Genomic DNA, 12,269 nt, shown 5'->3' on the forward strand with positions numbered 1-12,269 from the left:
TCAATTAATAACTGAGAAAATGCTCAAAGAACACTAACTTGAAGCGAGGCAGGCCAAGTCCCAGTGGGGACGTAAATCCATAAAGAACAAGAAGAAGAAGAAGTGACAAATACTCAATTGTTTTACATCAAATATTTGTTTTGGTAAAAATACTGAACAGAAAGGCAGGCTTCCGGTTTGATAGATTGTAACACCAGGAAGATAAAAACCTACGAAAAAGCTACTTTTCACCCATTATCAATTGCGTCAATTTGAACACCCTTCATTGACAGGTCACCCGTTTAATTCAGATGATAAATTGCTGCGAAATGTGTAACCACAAACAGCATGGTGAAATTAATTTTCGACACGCCTGATAAGTAACCGTCACTTGTTGGTGCGCCACCTAAAAAAATTGCTAGCGTATGCAAAGTATTGTGTACCAACAATACAAGCATCATTAATTTTCCCCCCAATGCACCCACTTTGGCGATCGAGCGGAAGGGACGATAACTGGGCCATAAATTATTGAACATGTTTGAAATTGGAAAATCCATTCAAGCAAAGATAAGACGCCTGAATCTTCTTTCAATTAATCTTCATTATTGCTAAAAGCTAGTGCTCGTTTTTGCTAATAATCAAACTATGCATAGTGGGGTAAGAGCAGTCCGGTCGGTCGGTCCACAGAAGAGCAGGTTCACCTGTGTGTGTGGGTTGGTTGGCAAACATCTTGCCAAAAGAAACAACCTAGTCAAGCAGCTCCCTTAACTGGACCTTAGTCTCAATCTTTTCCGCAGTGTTCTTAAGGGACTTTTCTCGTACCTACACAACACCCATCTGCGCACACAATCTTGCACACATACATACCACACTTGCAGCACCGGATCGGAAGCATCATCTCGGCAGCCGGAGACTTTATCATAATTATCTATCAAGCAGGGGAAGAAGAGTGCTGATGTTGGTTTATAGTTTATGCTAATCCTTTTCAGAGATTGTACTCCTGGAGAAAGCCCGGTTCAGATGCTGTTCGCCTTAGAAGGAAGCAAGGTGACCGAATGTTTGCTGCACCCTTATCGTTTTGCAAGAAATTAAAACTCTTGATCTTTGCTACCGGTCGGTAAGACTAAACGATGGCCTAACAAAGTTGAGAATGAGTTATGCTCCTTTAGAGGTAGCCAGTTGATTCTAATGGGGTTGTGTGCACAAACAGGTATTTAATGCTATGAGCAAGCTGTCAGCTTCCTCCGGTAAATTTTAAATTCCAAACAGGAAGCTTCTTCTTTTTTGAATTTTATGTTCTGTATACGACATTTTTATCTGATTTACCACTCTTATGTTATTCTGTTATCTGTTTTCTGTTATCTAATTATTTTTAATATTTTCAGTCCTTATTCTTCTTTTTCATTATGGCTCGACGTTCTCACTGGAACTTGGGCCTACCACTCTTTAAGTTAGTGTTCTTTGAGCACTTCCACAGTTATTAATTGAAGGGCTTTCTTTGCCTGCCATTGCACAATGAGAAAAAATAGGTATAAAACGCGAATAAATTCAATACCTCTGCTCGGAGTGGATGGATTCGAATGAAATTTTGACATAAACTGCATAAATCTCTACAGTTTCAAATAAAGAGTGTGTCGTTCGCCGCACGATGCTGGAAATCCATGAATCGGCCCCGTTTTACCCCATTCTCTCTCTTTTTCACCTTTTGGAAAAATCTTGAAGTGCAAAAGTAATGCTTTCTTTAATTCGTGTTTGTGTAAAAAACGTAGTATTGAATGGAGCTGGTTTGGCTCACCGCACAGCCATAAAAATTTAAATATCTGCAAATAACCCCGATTTCCCCTATTTCTTTAAACATTCGCATGCATCTCCGTTCGGAGTGGAACGCAATCGATAGAAGCAGGACCAACTCTATGTCAAATTCCCGATACTATGGAAGTTTTTACACAAATACGAGTTAAATAAGGCATTTATTTTGCACACCAGTCGGGTTTTTTTCAAAATATGTGAGAAAAAGAGAGCGGGGTAAAACGGGCTCAATACACTGATTTCCAGCATCGCGCGGCGTATGACACCCTCTTTATCTGAAACTGTAGAGATTTTTGCAATTTGTGTCAAAATTTCATTCGAATCCATCCACTCCGAGCAGAGATATTGAATTTATTCGCGTTTATACCTATTTTTTCCCACTGTGCATTGCATGAATTTGTAAATTGTAAGGCAAGTACAATGATGAACTATGTCCACTCAGACAACCAGTAATCGTATAAGATGTTGCATACGATGATAAAGTGGAGGCCATATACATGCATGATTACATTTAGGCGCATGTCAAATGTACGTATATCTCCTCCACTCTAACATCTTATTCTACACCCTATACGATCACTGGTTGACTGGGCAGGGTGTTGAGAAAATTTTCCCGACCGGAACGGGAATCGAAACCGTCGTCTCTAGATTGGCGATCCATAACCTTAACCAATAGGCTAACTCCGTCCGTCTTCTCTTTATTTTACAACTGACTAATAGAATAGTCAGACAGATATTTAGCAAAACCAAAAATACACAGCTTTGAACAAAAACACGAAATAAACAAATCCGAATGCCACTTTTAATATAAAAATCAAGTATTGGCTTGATTTCTGCATTTTTCCTTCAAAATATAGATTGAAACCTTTCATTTGACACATTGGTTGTTTTCATAGGATTATTGGTTATTTTTATAAAAACTCGTTCTGTATTGGTTATTTTTATAAAAACTCATTTGAGTTGCATTATGAACATTATGCAACTCAAATGGGTTGCATTATGAAAAAATCATTGCATAAAACTTTGTATGGAACTCGTTGAAAAACTCGATGTTTTCAGCACTCTTCGTATTTATCCAACTCGGTTGGATAAATGTACGACTCGTGCTGAAAAAATCAACTTTTTGCAACTCGTTACATAAATAACTATTAACAACTCAAAAATTAAACGGAAAAAACTGTGAAAAGTGATCAATTTTACCAGAAATCACGATATCTGCCTCCGTTAGTGATCGAGCAACTGTTAATGTTACACCTCCTCAACCATTTATCTCTCAGCACGGGTCGCAAGGCACCTTGTAACTCGCTAGCTCAAGGCATCGGGGATTGGATTCTACAGGGTCGTTTATGGACATTGCTATCACACCCATACGCAAGATCTGGATTATCAATCCGAGCAGGAGCAGATTACGCGAGAGCTCTGCTCACAGAGGACACAGATACGAAGGGCAGGCAAACCGGAGCTGAAAAGGGGGGGGGGTATCTATGCACACAATGATCCTCGAAGGAACGAGGCTTGAACGGTTCCTTTATGAACCCGGAAGACGACATGCAAAGAGAACTTGGTGAAAGGCCTAACTACTCTGGGAGGCTCTTTTCAATAATTAGCTACACTGAAGCTAGCTTTTACAATTTTATTTGTGACGTCACTATATAGGGTACAGGCATGCATGCAGGTAACAAACAATTGTCGTGGTCTGAAATAACGGCATCTTGGCCACCCGTGAGGTGGGGTTTGGCTACACAGTACGAACAAAATCTGTAAATTTATGACGAACTGAATGTAACAAATTGACCTCCATCGTGTTCGATAGAAATTTATGTGTGGTCTTAAAATTACACTGCTGATTGTTGAGAGAAAAGTGTTAATTAAGCACCGACTTCTCAGAGAAACTTAAAAAAATCTTCATACGAGAATCGAACTCAGATCTTCCGAGTGAGAGTTCACGCCTAACCCCTCTTAGGCTGTCTCACCAAACTGAAGAGAAGGCAATCGAAGATAAACATGTTCCACCATAAAGGAATAAACTGTTGCACCGCTTCGGCCACAGAGAGCGAGAGAGCAGTCTCCGCAGCGAGGCAGACGACTGAGCGTAGCTGTCCTCGTTTACGATACTGCATGTAAATTTCAAGCGAATATGTCTTAAAAAATGTAAACAGTACGCATGATTGGCTGATTACTGAGTGGACAGTATCATCTCTCGGTAAATGGCTGTAATTTTGTAGCTTCTGCTATAATTTTCAGTCGATGCTTAACTTACGTGCTGTTTAATTTTCATGATTTCTTTCTGTGTATGGTTGGCCGACTCGGCCTGAACTTGTTGAAGGAGGCTGGTTTGACTTACGGTTGTACTGGAACATCCGAGCGGTACATGGAAGATGGCGATTGCTAGGAGATGCAGTTCGTGGTTGGGGATACAGTTCGAGGATTCACAATGGCGGACCGAGAACATCACAGCTGTAAACGGGCCAGCCGCCGGTCTACAGGATCACTCCGGCCATCTTGCTGCCGGAACACTGTTCTTTCGTCGAAGTTACAACGCCACTGCTCACTCGTCCGGGAGGCACATCACCGGAATCACACTCGAGAAAAGGATAAAAGAAAAAGGCCCATTGATACGGACCATTTTCTACTAACTTTTCACTTGTTTGTTCATTTTTCGTTCTTATTTGTCGTTTTTCGTACTAGTTTGTTTCGTACTTTGTTCTTTTAACAAACTAACATTTTAACAATCACTCGTAACTACTATATATTTGTTATAACAATTTGTTATCAATTTTACGACTTCACCGACACTGATCCTCAATATTAGATAATTACACACGCGCGCACTACTAATTCTTTCGAGGATCACGGTACAAAGAGCATTTGCCCCCGTCCCGATTCCCTTTTTATCACGCAATTTTGCATAATGTTGCGTTGTAACGGCTATGCTCGCATTTTGTTATGTTTTGGTTTGCCCACCCTGTTGTACATGTGGTGCCCTCTGTGAGTGAACACAACGACAACAGGGCTGTCCGGTCTTTTGCTCGAACTCAAACTGCTCGAATTGTCTGTCACTTGGTAGGGTGTGAAGGTGGAACATGCACTCACTCGTGTTTTGCATCAAGTGAGTGTGTACGTTCCTAGTATTGTAGGGGAAAAGGGGGAGAAATGGACTTGCGGTGGAGCCAGCAAGTAATTATTGAAACCGAACGGTTACAACCTTTGATTGCGGATTCCTGTTTGATGGAGAGTACAGGTGGTCCGTATAAGTGTTATGCTAATCTGGAAGACTACAGCTATTATGTTAATATCCTTAATTAAGAGGTCGTCCATAAATGGCGTAGCTTTTTGGGGGGAGGGGGGTGTTTGTGATTTTGTGACGAAGTGTGACGATAGGAGGGTAGAGGTTCATGATATGCTACGTAGCTTTCTACTATGCTTAATATTTTTTTTTCTACTTGAATACTTAAATCATTATCCAGTAAACAAAAATATATATATTGCATGATCTGTTTTTTTTTTCATCACATTAATGTAAATAACAAATAATGAACATAAATGCCGGCTTCCTTTCATAAGATATGCAGCTATCGGATGAACAACTGTATCTGAGAAAATGTTTTTGAAGTCCTGCGTAAAGAATAATGAATAATGAAAGAATAATGTGTATGAAAATCAATTTCGCTCAAATGCCTTCAACGATCAATAGTTTGCTGCTTGCTATGGGGCACTGCACGCTGCCAAGGCTCCAAAGGATTTTTTTTTTTTAAGTTTTGGCATTATGGCATTATTCCAGGAGTGCCTTATATAGTTTCTACAAAATTCCCATAAAAATTTCTTGAGGAGCTCCTCTAGCAACTTCGTAAGGAACTTCTCATGATGTTCTTTATAGGTTTCCCCAACAGGAGAAGGATAACATTTTCACAGGAATTCCTACTGGGAATCCCAGAAATAGTTTATGAAAATATCCAAAAAGGATTTGGAGGCATCTCAAAAGGAATCCCTCAAGGAACTTCTAGAAGAATTTCAGAAGAAGCTCCTGGAGGAATCTTGAAAGGAAATCATGGAGAAATTCCAATAGAAATCCCGAGAGTAGATTCTGGAGCATTCCTAGATGGAACTTTTAAAGAAATCTTGAATAAACTCCTGGAAGAATCTCAGAAGGAGCTATTTGTAGAGTCTAAGAAGGAACTCGTGGTGTGATTTCTAAATAAATTACGGAAGAAATTATTAAAGGAATCCAGGAAAAAAATTCTTAAGGAATCCCGAAAATAACTTTTGGGGAATCCCGGACACTATCCAGATAGAACTCCTAGTGAAACCTTAAAAAGAAAATCTTGAAGAAATTCCAAAATCATCCTGGAGGAGTCCCGGAAAAAAAAATCCTGGATAAATCCTAGAAGAAAGTCTTCGAGGAATCCCAGAAGAAACTCCCAGAAGAATCCAGGAATGAATTGCTGAAGGAATCCGAAAAAGAACTCCTGGAGAAATTCCAGATGCAACTCCTGGAGGGGTTTTGAAAAAATGCCGGAGGGGTTTCCTACAGAGATCTCAGAATGATTATCTGAGTGAAGGAAACCAAGAAGGAACTCCTGGAATCCCGACAGGGACTTCTTCAGGAAACCCAGAAAAAAGTTTTCTCAAAAGAAATTCCGTTTGAAATCCCTGAAGAGATGTTCGAAGAATCTGCTGGTGAAACAGAGGAGAAGAAAACTTTGAAAGAACTCCCGAAAGAAACCATGGAAACCATAGAACAACCTTAGAAAAACAAAACTCCCGGAGAAATCCCAGAAGGAACTATTAGTGGAATCGAAGAAGGAACTCCGGAAAGAGTTCTTGGAGGGATCTCTCAAGAAACCCCTGAAGGAACACAAAAAGAAGGAAATCTCAACCGGAATCCCAATGAAAATTCTTGGAGAAACCCCAGAAGGAAGTGCTGGAGGAATTAAAAAGGGAGGAGTTCTCAAAAATGGGAATCCCAGAAAAAAACTCCTTGAGGAATTCCAAAATGAACTGCTAAAAGAATTTTAGAAGAAACTCCTTCAGGGTCCTTCAAATGTTACGGTAAATTTAATTCAAACAAAACCAAATTGATATTCTTAACAGATTTATCAGTGAGCAAACTAATATCTTCAAAAGAGCTTCTAGGCCAATATGGTACTGAACTGTATTGGGAGCATCAACTTCCTGTTCTTCGGCATTAAGCAGAACGATGGGTGCTTTATTGAGTCATTAACTTTGGTAATATTCTCCTCTGGTTGTACCTATGGTTGGCGATCTGAACCTGGCAGTCGGTATGTATTTTTTTCTTTCTGTATTAACGAGATATTTATTTAGCCCGTTTTCATCTCGGTACCGACACTTTACTTGGGATTCGATCCCAGGGCCTCGGCGTGATAGTCAGGTGATTTAACAATCACACCAGATCCGCTCCACACAGTCGACAATGTTTTCTAGCTATTTTTGTCTTTCTCGTATACTAAGTGTACTGGAAAGGCTATATGTTCACTCCAAAAATGACTTTTTGATAAAAGGCCCGGAGAGCCGAGTCACATACACCAATCGACTCAGCTCGACGAATTGAGTTGATGTCTGTGTGTGTGTATGTGTGTGTGTATGTGTGTGTACAAATAAACTCACATCACTTTTTGGCAGTAAACCTCAACCGATTTTAATGACCGATGGTTCATTCGACGCGGAATCTGGTCCTATTGTTTCTCATTGAAAATGGTTCGGATCGGTTCAGCCGTTCCGGAGTTATGGCCATTTAGGTGTTCCGGACCGGTACCCCTGTAAGGGGTCAGACATTAAAATGCAACAAACCCATGCATGCGACACATCAAACCACGGCATTTTCGTTTATCTGATGAACGGTAAACAGGAAAATAGTCTCAAACCATATCTGAAACGGTAGTATTCCGAAACCGGTTCTGGGTATCCCGCCGGATGTGACCAAATATAAAATTGAATATAACCCATTCATGCGATATATCAAGCAGCGGCATTTTCGGTAACCTGATGAACAGTTAGCAGGAAAATAGTGTCAGACCATATCTGAACCGGTAGTGTTCCGGATCCGGTTCCGGCGGGGGTTCCGTGGCCAAATATAAAAGTAAACCAAACCCAAGCATGCGACACATCAAATCACGGCTTTTCCAATAACCTGATGGCCGGTTATTAAGGAATTAGGCTCAGACCACATTGGGGACTGCCGGTTGTATTCCGGAACCAAACCCATGCATACGACACAGTCTTGTGCATTATCACCATCATAACACAAAAAATCCGCAACATCAACATTGCCCTTCTTCCTTCATCAACGCCACAGCCGACCGTCTCTATGTTGCTATCGAACACATTCGAGACGAACGCATTGATACGGTGGCTGCCGCCGCCACGCTCTTTCTCTGCAAATCTCTTGAGTAGCCGAACGCTTCTTAACCGTCGTTCCGACGCAGAGCTATGTCACTCACTGCTGGGTGACTCTCGTCTGAAAATGCCAGGATGAGGGTCAATTTGTTAAGTAGTATTGCATGGCGCAGAAAACACAAACATAGCACGCCCTATAAATAGAATGCAAAGCGTAGAACAAAAACTCGCTTCGGTGTTTCATCGTGTGGTTCGAAAACAAGAGACAATCGCTGCTGTTGGATGTGGTTGACTCTGCATTGAACGAGGGTTGGCTTGAGTGGCTTTTGCGTGAATCGATTATGTTTTGATGGACTGCGTTTGTCGTATGAAGTGATGGTTAGAACGAGTGTCATTCGACATTGACCCTCCTGAAACTGCACAACCCTGATACGACACATTAAATCGCGGCTTTTTTTTATAACCTAATGAAAGGTTAGCAAGAAACTAGTCTCCGACCATATCTGAACCGGTAGTGTTCCGGATGTACCGTCGAAAGTGTCCGAGTATAATAGTGAACCAAGCCCATGCACAACTGGCAATAACTTGAAAACCTATTCATTGATTCCTTGTACAATTTCGATTGCTTTGGTCAATCACGGAGTAGCAACTACGAATTGTGCGGTCATCTATGCTCATGCTTAAACTGGCTATAACTTGAAAATGGTCAATCTTATCACAGCTTTTAACCCTCATTTGAAAGATTATTAAATTTTCTATCCAAAAAAGATCTTTGAATCTATTGGTTTAGTTAAAAAACTTAGTTTTCTAAAGCAAATAATCTCAAAAGTATTGTTTTTTATTTGTTTTTGTAAATTATCTTTGAAAAATGCGTAATAAATTTGAATTTTTTCCTAGGCAAATATGTGGCCCCTATTCTATTCTACAATTCCTTCTTTGACATCAAAGGTCTAGCTTCTCTCGTGTTCTTGTAATTCCGAATTTAACATCGTATTTCAGATCATGAATTTGCAACTGTTTAAAATTTTCATATATGCAAGAGAACAAAATCATGACCAAAGCAATCTAATCAAATCACACCATTTCAAATTCCTGTGGTGTTAATATGGGGTGATACACAAATTATGTCACGCTAAAATCGACCTGTTTTCACCCCCCCCCCCCCCCCTACGTCACACTTTTTGTATGGGACTTCAATATTTTTGGTAAGACCCGTCACGTTCTGCAAAACCCCCCTCCCCCTAAAAGCGTGACGTAATTTGTGTACGGCCCCTAAAGTAGGATGGATCAACGTGTTATGGAAAAATTACAATTTGATCGCATCAACACTAAATAAAGTTTTTTTCCCAATCTCCTTTTGCGTCTAAAATTACTGTGCAGAATTTGAGTTCATAAGAAGGTCAAATTTTCATGAATCGTATTAAGCGTATAAGTGTTCTCAGGATTGGCTAATATCGACGTAAAGATCATGAGTACATATTCGAGAAAGGCACTATCACCACTAGGTGGATCAATCTGGGTTTTTTTCATAATATTCGCAAACATACAAGTAAAAATTGAAATCAGAACTAAGTTTCGAGTTTTTTCGATTTACTTGCTTTTTGACATGAACATTTTGTTGTGTGGGGTTGTTTAACAAGCTACGTCATTTATAAGGGGGGTATCCAAATTTGTGACGAAATGCTACGAGGGGGAGGAGGGTATTAAAAATTGCTAAAAAAAAGCTACGTCATTTATGGAAGCCCCCTTAATAATTATAAAGTGAAGGTATTGGTGGTTTTATAGGATATTAATAAATTTCATTTGTGATTCATATTTTCTGAGCCATTAAACTTAGTTACACTTCTTTATGCAGTGGGTAGCCCATCAAATGAAAATGAAACAAATGCATTACAATCGTGCAGCAAACAAATTCATTCGCTCCGCTCCATTAAATTAAAACTTCCACAACACATTAATTAACTACCATATAATTTGGTTCGGAAAACAACCCTCGTCCGGGGTTGGATAGTTCTACATCACACCAAAAACACTCCTGCAGTGCTTCGTGCATCCGAGCATCCCCACCACCATAATTGCACAGATGCATTTCACACGTAAAAATAGTACCCATTTCCAGAGTTGCATGTATAACACACATGCAAAACACACCACATCTTTGGCATTCCCTCGCTTTATTGTGTTTGACGCGAAGTCCTACAATGAAGCGAAACTGAGCTGTAGAATGCAAAGCGGAACCATCAGCTGGATGGTGAAAATTGTAGTTTCACCCGAAAAAAAAATCAGTAAACAGAAAAAAGAAAGCGATGCAAACAAGCACTAAATAGCATTGAAATATATTACACCACATCTAACTTTTGCTTATACAGCTGGTTCATTATGGGAGTAGCAGCTCGCTTCACAGAACAACGTGCCGCGCCACCGGACGGAAGCGGAAGGAGTTGACTGCCTCTGGAGAATCTTCGAACTCTGACGGCACCTCCTCCATTTGGAAGCTTTTGGGCGAGGTAAGGCGGCACACCATTCGCCATTACACACTCGGTCCCATCCTCGCAGTCGCAGCCCATGGCTCTGGCAGGGCACAGAGGTATAGGTAGGTAACTGAAGTGAAAACACATAAACAAAACAGTTCGAGCGAACGGCTGAGGAAAACGAATGGAGTGCATTAATGCACATTTCCTGTAATATAGCAAATTGATCCTCGTGAGTATTCTCCTTCCATCCTATACTTGCCGACAGAGTTTTCCCCCCTTTAGTTCCGTGAATGAACGGAACATGGTATCACACTCTCATGGCGAAAGCTTATTGCTCACCCCGTAGCGACTCGTAAGATGAAGTTTTCGGATGAGTGAACTATGCAAAAAAAAATTGGAAGGAAGCGTGATTATTGGAACATGGTTTTTGGAAGTGCGAAAAAAGCGGAACAGGTTTTATTAGACGCAATACTGTAACCCAATAGAGCGGTTCCATATCATTTCAGCAACGAGTAATTTTCATATATCTTTATTTGGATGAAACCTTGCATACAAGTCTTTGGGGGAGAAAAACGCCGTTTTGCATACTTGGTTCGCCATTTTAAATCTAGCCTTACTTATGAGAAGGGCCTATGAAAAATGCACATGATATCTTCAAAAAATTGTATCTCGAAAACGGTTTGTCCGATCGGTTTGGTGTCTTCGGCGAAGTTTTAGACAATTGTTGGTGCTATATGGAGAAAATATGCACGGTAAAAAAAATATGTTTGGTTTTTGTGATTTGAACTAAAATATAGATTTTCCCTCAAAAGTGACATGTCAATATTTTTTTATTATCCTTATGTTATAGCTGACTGAAAATGCTACCTAGTGCACAGTGGGTTGTTCTGGAGAAAAATAGGTTGCAATGAAAAAAAAATGTTTTAAAAAATTACGGTTTTCAAAAAAAGCTATTAAGTAAAGTAAAAAAAGTTTGTCGCCCTAATTTTATGAAAGTACATCAAATTTGCAAGAAAAAAGTACTTCGGTAACATTTTTCTAAGATGCACCGTTTAGAAGATATTACTAATTTAATATTGATTTTTTTGATAACTTAATAAGTTTTAGCCCTTTTCGGATGTACTCCGTGTTTCTCCAGTTTCAAAAGTATTTTTTTTTTCGGAAAGACTGGAAAATTTTGAGTTAAAATGACACTGACAGCTTAAAGATTTGAGTGAAATTCACTGCCTTAAAAGTATTTTGAAACAAGTTACAAAATCCCACTATCAAGAACAATGATTTCTTCCAGTGGTTTTTATTGCCTTCTGCTGAAAACGTGCTAATAAGTATTAGATACAGGTAATTATATACCAGTTAGCTGTACTACGTACAGTTGGTGATTGTAAACATGGTCTTTGTTGGAACTAGTCCACCATGGCCACGCTGGCCCAGGCTTGTAAACATTCGGCACTTTTCACTGCCTTCGTTTCGTTGTCGCGGTCGGGTGTCAGCTTGCTTTATTTCATTCGAACGCGACCGCTACCTCTTACACACAACACAAGCGGCAGAACAAAGATCAATAAACAAAAAAGTGGATCAAATCAACGTAGTCTGACACGATGACATTAGTATAATTCCAGCTTTTCGCAAGATTTCAGCCAATTTTGATTAAAA

General features: G+C 39.9%; 1 protein-coding gene and 1 long non-coding RNA gene across 2 annotated transcripts in view; one reads left to right on the forward strand and one right to left on the reverse strand.

The window, feature by feature from the left end:
• LOC109433196 (LIM/homeobox protein Lhx6-like) overlaps positions 1 to 12,269 on the reverse strand; it is an 811,403-nt gene that overhangs the window by 472,876 nt on the left and 326,258 nt on the right. The gene's annotated exons all lie outside the window — the stretch shown is intronic.
• Positions 1 to 12,269, forward strand: part of LOC134292084 (uncharacterized) — a 289,398-nt gene that overhangs the window by 77,522 nt on the left and 199,607 nt on the right. The window lies entirely within an intron of this gene.

The sequence above is a fragment of the Aedes albopictus genome, chromosome 3, assembly GCF_035046485.1.
Source record: "Aedes albopictus strain Foshan chromosome 3, AalbF5, whole genome shotgun sequence".
NCBI classification, from domain to species: Eukaryota; Metazoa; Arthropoda; class Insecta; order Diptera; family Culicidae; genus Aedes; species Aedes albopictus.